This window comes from Macaca nemestrina, chromosome 16 (assembly GCF_043159975.1).
Source record: "Macaca nemestrina isolate mMacNem1 chromosome 16, mMacNem.hap1, whole genome shotgun sequence".
Taxonomy (NCBI): domain Eukaryota; kingdom Metazoa; phylum Chordata; class Mammalia; order Primates; family Cercopithecidae; genus Macaca; species Macaca nemestrina.
Window position 1 is genome coordinate 45,752,188 of NC_092140.1, and position 10,310 is coordinate 45,762,497.

Sequence of the window (10,310 nt, forward strand, 5' to 3'; positions counted from 1 at the left end):
GGATTACAGGCGTGAGCCACCGTGCCTGGCCTGTTCATTTTAGTTAGTAATTATTTTTATTATTTTATTTTAGTGATGGAAGGAAAATGTCTGGGAAGCCCTGGTGGAATGCAACAGGCAAAGAGGGAGGACTTTCTATGAAATGTGATTTAGGGGTTTTATCATTATATAATTTGAAAGGGTTATTAGTAACCTGGGTAATGAAGAGATGATTTAGTTTAACATTATGGTCTCCTGTAGAGGCAGATAGATCCTACTCGAAGGGCAGCTTGGATGTCTAGACTGATAATGCCATATACACACCAAAACTTGCAGAGAAGCCAACACCAATTTTAGTGTAGCTTGTAAATGAACCAATCAACAACAAATTCACTAACAAAGCCACTCTTCTGCTTAGATAAGGCCTAGATTCTACCATCAGTGTTATTTCCAGGTTCAGTGCTTTGATAGCTATTTTAAAATGTGAGTAGTCCCGTTAAGTTAGTATAAGTTATTTTAACTTTGAAAACAAATTCAGAGAAAGGTTGAGGAGCCACATCAGTTTAGAGCATGAGAAAACAATTCAGAAGCTCTAGGAAACCAAAACAATTTGGCTAGCTAAAAAACGTATAATATCAGCTAGTCAAGCAGACTTGGATGAATCAGTGATCTGAGTATCAAATCTTTATTAAATATTTTCAAATATGAAGATGATCAACAATGAGCTCAGATGAAGCAGACAAAGGTCAGGAACATCAAGAATAGTTCTTCAGCTTTTTTCTTTCTTCCTTGAACATTCCCCTCTGCCACAGAATAGATGAGATCTCTAAATGGAGTCTTGAGGTCCCTCACACAGCAGGGAACATTTCAATTACCGAACATCTCCAGTTTATATCCCATTCTGTTTAATAGCTTATGTGACAGTCTCCAGAAAACCAGTTTCATAGACTCTGGATTCTCTTTACAATAATTCATCTATACAGAGAAATCTTGCCAAGGACATTTTATAGACAAGTTCTCTTTCTCTTTGTCTATTTACCAGGGGGAACCTGTTTACAAGGAGACTAAAATTGGCTTCTTTTCTACTTTTATTTTCCCTGTGGCATCCTCCTGGTGAAGGGAGTGGTAAGTGAATGGATCATTGAACAGGTGATTTAACTTCTTTCCCCTACTAATGCATCATAATTTTGCCTTCTTTTGGTCTCTGTGCTTGAAGTTGCAAAGACAAAGAAAAAAGCAAGACCTATGTCAAGTTTGGAGACAAAAAGGAGCCATAAAAATAGAAGTAAAGAAATTTTATTTGCTATGTCTAGAAGCTCTAAGTATTCTATCCTGTTTACCTTCATTCTCTCTTCCTCCGCTTTCATGTCCTCAATTCTATCTACAACATCTAAAGAGAAAGGTTAATAACTTGCTTAAGATAATGCAGTTGTTTATGTTATTTAATAGCTGGACAAGGATAAAATCCAAGGTCCTCTAAATTGGAAACAATTGATTTTTTCAGTCTTTCTCCTTCATTGCACTACCTTTATATGTTATTGATCTCTTGCAAAACAATTTATTACATGACTTAGTCAAATAAATTAATCCAGTTCCTAACATACCCATTACCATTTTGGATACTAAGGACACAATGTTGAATAAACTACATCCTCTGATGCAAATGGCTGTCATTTAGTCAGATTAAAAGATAAAAAAAAAATACAGTTGTAAACAAATAATATTATAGGGGCACCGAGAAGGCAATTGTATCCTAGAACTGGGGTTTAGAGTAGGATTCTTGAGAACTGAAGGTAGTCAGGCAAACTATGGAAAGAACATTCCATGCCGATGAAGCAGTAAATATATAGGCTTAGATGTGACAAGAAATATCAATGTATTAGCATTTGCTCAATATAGATTGAACAAACAATGTGAAAAAGAAGAAAATGTGAAGTGATGCTAGACAAGTGATGGGTTAAATACTAAAGAGCCTTGAATAAAATGGCAAGAAGTTGGAAATTTATGCTGCTGTCAACTAGTACTCTTTGAGGTATTGTAAGCATCACAATTTCATGACCAAATGTATTTTCTGGAGCATAAAGCAAATATCTGTCATTAGGTACATAAATGAGCCACTGGGTTACATATAATTAAATGGAATTTTAAAATTCACAACATGGTGATGTTATTACTATGTTGTCATTCATTACCAATGCCACAGAGTGCTATTTAGTATGCAATATTTTCCAAACTCATTCCACCATAGACTTCCCCACAGGCTTCTCAGTTTACTCTTGCCAAGGATTAATTTTTTTCCAGTTAAGAAATACTGGCTGTTACCATAATATATAAGAATACTGGTTGTTACCATAGTATATAAAAGATTGAATAGAAGCATAACCAGAATCAAGAAAATTAAGAAGCAGTGGGTTGCTATAAGCCAGCTGAGATATTTTAAAGGAATGAACTAAGATATTAGGTGAGGGGTGGAAAATATAAATGGCTTTAAAAGATAGTAAGGATGTGAAATTTATAGGAACAGAGTAGTCTCCAAACAGAATTGTCATAGGGCCTTTGAAACACCTTCCCAGATAATTTGATAACATTTCCAAGAATCATTCTTTAAGGACTGATACAACTTTATAGGCACCAGGTTGTGATCCTGACTTCTTATCTTGTGGTCCACCTCCAGATAAAACGAAATATCCAATAACTCAGTGACATGTAGACACATTGTCACCTTCTCAATCTAGACAAAGAAGACCTTATTCTCATTCTGTCACCCATTTCTGTTTTTCAATTGCAGTTCCTTATCTGAGATGTTTAATGCTTCCCTTCCTTCTTTAGGAAAAACTGACTTGGCTTTAGCTTTGCAATCCCTTCCTGTCTGCCATAACATAGTACAGCAATCATAAAACCACTGTAGCCAAATAACAAATAGTAGCAAAAAGAGTATTAATCGTGCACTGTGCATGGTGGCTTTCAATAATTTAGCCGTGCTGGTTTTAGTGTCAAAATGATTTTTGGGGGGAGCATGGTGGTGTAATATTAAATCATTTCTTATTCACTTTATTTTGGATTGCAACACCATGCCTGGCCTTGATAGGTTGCTGTTGTAAAAGACATACATCAACAATTTAATGAATCAATGGAGTGGATAAGACTAAATTGTGAATTGTGACTCCCCCCACAACTCCAACTAATTCACACTTGTGATTTTCTTTCTTGCCATACGTGGCCTTGCTAGGACACAGGTAAATTGGGGAAATAAAGATACTTTTCATGCTGATAAATATTTAGAAACCTATTTTGAGGTTAATGTGTTGTAATTGCTATTTAAAGTTTAAAGCGTAGTGCATTCAAAAAAGTAATTAAGATTCTGAAAGAGAGGAAACAAGTGATTGAATTTCTAAAGTGAGCATAAAATTAAAGAAATGGGTCATTTTGTGGCAAAACTATAATAATAGCTTCAATGTTTATAAAATTACTTTTTCCAGTATTGAAGGGATAGGTCATATTAGAGTGAAGAAAAGAGAGAGAGAGAGAAAGAGAGAAGCAGCTTCTAGCCATATATTTATTTTGTTTTATAAATACCTTTACTTAAAACTGTATTTCATTTTAAAGTGCTCTTCAGAGTACTATTCCCTGGGAGAAATTATTCATAAATGGCACTAATGAGTGTCAAGCTGCATTTCAAGGCGTTTTGAAAATTGTCCTATTAATTAATGGTGTAATTAAGCTTTTGTCAGTGACATATCATATTTCTGACAGGAATAGATGGCCTGTGTGAGTCAGTGCCAGGCAGCCATCCAGGCAGCCACTGTGTGTAATGGATGGCAGCAATTTAGCGCAGGTTTACAGAGATGGGCCCACCTACGTGAGAGAGACTGGCAACTCGCATACACAAACACCGCTTTGCACTGTACTTTGGGAAATAACCGTAGCTGAGATTGATATGACCTCCTCCTTTGGATGACACATTAGCCTTTTACCATGAAACCATAAATAGCATTTCTCTGAGCTTTTGTGACAAAAATGTCAATTAGCTTCCAAATTTCATTTTGGTTTAATTTTGTATTCTAATTTCATTTGCATATTAATGTGAACATGGTGCAGAACTGTTAGATTAGAACACTGGCTAAGGCTAATAGGATGTAATACACACTTATTAGGGGGTAATAGTTATACACATTTAAATGTTGCCCCCACAATCATAGATCTATTTGTGTGAGAGATGTGCCACTGCTTAATGCCTCTTGAATATCAGTGTGTCGCGCAGCAAGATTTAAATGTGGGTACAGAGAAAAGCACTAAAATTGAAAGAGAAAACAGATCTAAGTATACTCATATCAACACAGTTAAATATAAATCATTTTATTCTGTTCATCCCTTTGCAAAAGATCTCTATTAATTCTAGTATTAATAATTTACACTCTGGTTCCAGCTCTCAAGGTCTTAAAATTGAATAAAAATCAAATACAAGAATGAAATTTCCTTGGTAGAAACATTTCACATCAGTGAAGCTCACAGGCTTCGAATGACTTTTCTAGAGAAATAATTATTTTTCTCACATATTTTTAGGCTTTCTGGTTTTAATAATCAACTTATTATTTTATTTTTAAAATACATATTTTCACAAAAATATAAACATGTATTTTATTTTATAAGATCTATATTTAGGCTTTAGTTTTCCAAATATTTTTAATGGTTTACATAGAATTATAAAAGTTCTAATTGGCACTGGTTCAGAAATCAGTGTTACTATACTTAGGTTTGGATATTTTTAAAGCAGAAAAAGGACATTAAAGATCATCTAGTTCAACCCACTTCATTTTACAGATGAAGAAAGGGAGCCCGAGAGATTATATAATTTGCCCAAGGTCATGCGTCTAGTAAGTGTCAGAGTGAGGACCAGGACCTGACAGGTTCAGCTCCTTATTTTCAGAGGTTATTTTCAAAGTCTTAAAAAAAAAATTGATAGCAGTTTAGATTTAAACAGAAACAGAAAGATGAAATAAGCAAGAAGACAGTAAGTGAAAGAGAAAGAAACCAAAAAAAGGGAAGAGGAAAGGAGAAAAGGAAGAACAAAGTGGGGAGGAAGGGAGGAGGGAAGAAAGAAAGGAAGGGGAAAATTGTATGATGTGAGAATTTTATTTCAATTCTTTAAGATGCCTCAGTAATTTGATAAAGTGCATTGTTTATCTTTTGAGACATGGATTGATTGCCTTACATTGTACAGTAAATCCTCAATTTGCAAATGAGGTGTGTTCCAGAATTTCGTTGCATAATAACTTATTTTTTTAAACCATTTTTATCATGGCAACAAGGTCTATGTCTATTCACAATAGTTTATTTAACCTAATGAATCTTAAGTCATTTTTTAAGAGATTTTTATTTTTTATTTTATTTTATTTTTTTAGGGAGAAATGCTCAGGTTGTAGGAATAAGAATCATTTTGAGAGCTTGCAGTGCAGGTAAGAGGAAGTTACAGAAGGCTGAGGAATATGTAGTGCTGGATGAATGGGTTAGTAATTCTCAAAGATATAGTATGTAAAAATTTGTCCTAAATCTAGTTAGGAAAAAGATCGGCACTGTGTGAGCAAAGGCAGAAAGGAAGGACTGTGGGTGACCGCTTTTGGCCTCTTATTGGTCAGGATGCTTCAGCTTTGTCCTGAAAGGTGCATATTTTATTCAGAAAATTAAAGCCCTCTTTTGAAATTAAGTCATTTTCTCCAGAAGGTAGTTTAGATGAACTGTTTTTGCTTAGGATTTCCTTCTTTCCACAGTCTTATCCATCACCTAATACAGGTGAGCAAAGTCTTGTCTTGCACTCAGAGAAGTTACCAGCAGCGGCTTTAACATTCTTTATTGCAATGATGAATATGCACACGATGCTGTGCTAGGTACATTCCTAACTTTTTTTCACACATGAATTCGTTTAATTCTCCCAGCAACTCTATGTGGTAGGTATTGATATTATCCTTATTTTATAAATGAAGAAAGTGAGGCACAAACGTTAAGCAAGTCAACTAAAGTTACACGGGTAACAAATAACAAAGATGGAATTCAAACACCTAGTGCTAAGATGGCTTTAGCCAGGAAGTTTTATTATGCTAAAATTTTTTAAAAAGTAGAAATCTAAAATCCTGAAATCTAGTCACTTATTTAGCCTAGTTTTACCACTTCTTACTCAAATTATATTTGTCACTTTTTAGTACAAACTTTTCTCTGACACTCACTCCCATATATACTGGGTATAAATCTTAGTCTACTTTTGGGAGTGTGACAGAGATCTTAGTACTTAGTGCTTTAGTTATTTATTTTTTTTTAAAGCAATTTAAATGAGACTGGAGGCTCATCCCACATGAATCTTAGAGTGCTGTTTACATGATGGGGTACAGGGATTATCTTTCTGAGGACTCACAAAAATGTGAGATATTTATTTGGAAACAGAGAAAGGACCCTTAGTAGTTAGTTGATGATATGTTTATTTTCTGAGCCCAAATAGTTCTTTGCATCAGGAGGTTAAATGGCCTACTTGCGACTCTTGAGAAATGCAAATTTTACAGAATGTGACAGAGTTGGTAACTAATTCTAGCCTCCTAGGGAACATATATTATTATTTCCCTCTGAGGTCCTGGCAGTTCCCAGAGTAATACCACAAGACAGACCTGCACTAAGATCTGAGAACAGCTGACTTTTCCTATCTTCAGGATCCTTCTGATCTAGATTCTTCCACCAAACCTCATCTCACGCTTAGCATACTCCTCTCACCTTGCTAGTTTTGCTTTAGACTCTGAAAGCAATCTTTCCTGAAGCAAGGGAATTACTTTGCCCTGGAAGGGGGTTGGGGATTCTTGAATTGTATTGTATTGTATTGCATTGCATTGTATTGTATTGTATTGTATTGTATTGTATTGTATTGTATTGTATTGTATTGTATTGTATTGTATTGTATTGTATTGCATTGCATTGCATTGTATCGTATCGTATGGTATCCTATCGTATCGTATCGTATTGTATCGTATCGTATTGTTGAGATGGAGTTTCACTCCTGTTGCCCAGGCTGGAGTGCAATGGCACAATTTCTACTCCCTGCAGACTCTGCCTCCCGGGTTCAAGTGATTCACCTGCCTCAGCCTCCCGAGTATCTGGGATTACAGGCATGTGCGAACAGGCCCATCTTTTTTTTTTTTTTTTTTTTTTAAGCAGAGGCAGGGTTTCTCCATGTTGGTCAGCTGGTCTCAAACTCCTGACCTCAGGTGATCCACCCACCTCTGCCTCCCAAAGTGCTGGGATTACAGGCATGAGCCACTGTGCCCGGCCAGGGTGGGGGATTCTTAAGATTAGAAACATAAAGTGATAACACAACACAAATGAAATATCCCGCCACACATGTACTATTCTCTGCTGGATGTTTCCACTTCTAAGACCTAAGGATTCATTAAAAATCCACATAACCTAGAAGAACTCCTCATACTATACCAACACTACCTACCAAGGCAGTGCCAATTTGTTCTCATCTCATGATGGACACTATTCTACACCCAGTTGCCTAAGGCAGAGACTCATTTGTTACTTTGATTCTTGTTTTAACTAATCCCCACATCCAAGCAATAGTCATATCCTCTTTCTTCTGCCTCCTTTATAAACTATCTTAATTCCAGCAATTGCCACTATCATAGGGAATCATCATGCTTGGTTTTGTATTGCACTGTGTGAACCAATCAACAGGGGAACTCATCGATAGCATCATTCAATCTGTTGAAATGTCCTCATGTTGATCTCTATGCTTTAAATGTTACCTCTCCAATCCATTCTTCATCTTTTATTCCTTTAAAAGTCGCAAATCTTGTCAGAGCATTACTTTGTTTAGAAACCCACAGTGGCTTTCATAATTTTTAGGGTGATGTCTAAACTCTTTTTGATGTCATTCAAGGCCTTTCAACATCTAGTTTGAAGTTACTTTTATAGTGTTCTATCTCACCATTATTTTCCTCCCTACCTTACTTATGTATTTCGTAACTCATGTCTCAGACTTACTGAACTATTTTTGTTATAAATATTTTCCTAAATTTCTCTTGATTCTAAGCCTTAGAATTTTTTTTTTTTTTTTTTTTTTGGAGAGTTTCCCACTACCCCTACTTACCTCTCTACATAATTTCATCTCCTTACCTTGTTAACTGCATGACATCCTTCAAAAATCAATGAAAGCATCATTTCTTTTGGAAGTTTTCCCTGAATTCCTAACACTCTGGATTAGAAGAACCTCTTATGTGCTCATATAGCCCTGTGGTTTCTCACTACTGCATCAAACAATGTTATAATTATCTGTTCACTTGTCTGTCTTCCTAGCTACATTATAAACCCTTGAAGAAAAGCAATGATGTCTTATTAATCATTGCATCCCTAGTGCCTTATAGAGTTTTGTCATTTAGCAAGTGCTAAGTGTTGAACAAATGAATGAATACCCCAAAGGCATAAGTGAATGTTACACAGGTAATTTAGGAACTGCCTGTTAAACTTACTTTATTACCAAAATCTTATCATCTCTGTATAAGAATCTTAATATAACTTTATTCTCCTCAAAAATAGTTGAAATAAATAGAATTTTAAAAAGGAAGGGATATAAAGCAATCTAGTATGAAGTGTTTGCCATCCTTGCTTTTTCTTCTTCTGGTTTAAGACCTAAAATAACTTTATGAGGCTAAAAATAAAAAAGTCTTATAGAATGACTTTTTAAATATTTGGCAATGATCAGTTCTGCACTAAATGAAAAAAAAGAGCTCAGTATCCATTTTGTGAATATCTAATATATTTAAATTAAATTGGCAACTCATTATAGTGACTAAGACATAGAATTACTTTGTCATAAATTATAGGTAATCTGTATTTTCACATTAACTCTATTACCAGTAATAGAGTTTTAATGTGGTACTTACACTTTGATAAAAGAGAAATCATCTTGCCACTAGAAATATGTAAGACGTGAATAGAGAAAAAATGAGAAAGTTGGGGGAAAAGAATGCAAGATGTGGGTAAGAATGAGGAATTATAAGAAAAACTGGAATGACTTGGAAAATAGCAACAAGGAAAGAGAGAGAAAAAATAAGGATGGACAGAAATAGGTAACAGTAGGGGGCTGAGGAGATTGTAGGAAAGGAAAAATCAGTAAGAAAAGATGAAATAGGAAAATACAGAATCGAAAAAAGAGCAGAATAATATGAAATACATATGGATCACTGCTACCTTGAGAAAATGAACTAGTGCCAATAGAAATGCATATATTATATGCCTAAGTTTAAACTGGAAGTTTTTACATGAGTAGTAAACAGAAATAAAAATAGATAATATTACATTTTTAAACAATTTGATAATGATTACCTAAGAAGCTTGCTTTATGGCTTGAAATTACTCTACAAATCAGCATTATATTGGTTGTGCAATGGGGGAAATCTATTTTCTTTTCTCAATAATGTGTGCAGACAGAACACCACTAGGTAAAGCTGTCAGGTTTATGTTTCTCAGAGTGAATTCTATGTACCTTCCATAAGTTGTGCTGGGTTCTGCAGTAGAAATATATATCTGGAGAAGGGAAAATGCACAACATACTCATTATTTTAAACATTAACAAAAAGACATGCTGTGGTCCCATTTTATAGAGGTATATTTTTTTCCATAAGAAGACAATATTTATTTTCCCAGTAGATTTTCTTTAAACCCACTTTATGTGTCTGCTGTAGTACCTTTGGAATTCGCTATTTGATATCTAGTTAGAGAATTAAGAAAAAAGCTTCCATAGTGAATTTGAAAAACTGGACATTTTGGAGGATCATTCTGAGAAGAATAAAGAAAAGGGATTTTCTGACTCATCCCTATTTTTCTCATGTGATTAATTTTTATTCTGTAGTACAGAAAAATGTAAAATGAGTTTTAGCCTAGAGCACACATAATTAATCACTATATTGTGAGAAGAAAGCTTCTGTTTAAATAAGAGTGGAGCTTAGTGAATAGTCCACTTTCTTAGTCCTTTTAGTGTTGCTATAACAGAATACCCAAGACCGGGTAGTTTATTTTTAAAAAGAGGTTTATTTGTCTCACAATTCAGTTAGCTAGAAAGTTCAAGATTGGACATCTGCATCTGGTGAGGGCCTCAGTCTGCTTCAACTCACTGTGAAAAGTGGAAAGGAAACCAGCCCTTGCAAAGAGATCATGTGATGACAGAGGAAGCAAGAGCGAGAGAAGGGAGGTGGCAAGCTGTTCTTAAAAGACAGCCCTCCTAGGAACTAACAGAGCTACAGCTTATTCACCTGTGAGTGAACATTAATCTATTCACAGGATCTATTTCC

The 10,310-nt window shown here is 35.0% G+C and overlaps 1 long non-coding RNA gene across 1 annotated transcript; it reads left to right on the plus strand.

The window, feature by feature from the left end:
- Window positions 1-1,043: 1,043 nt before the first annotated feature.
- LOC139359220 (uncharacterized) lies at window positions 1,044-10,101 on the plus strand. Its single transcript, XR_011615135.1, has 3 exons — window positions 1,044-1,104; window positions 5,382-5,435; window positions 10,070-10,101. It is a non-coding gene; the product is annotated as an uncharacterized lncRNA (long non-coding RNA).
- The last annotated feature ends 209 nt before the right edge of the window (window positions 10,102-10,310 follow it).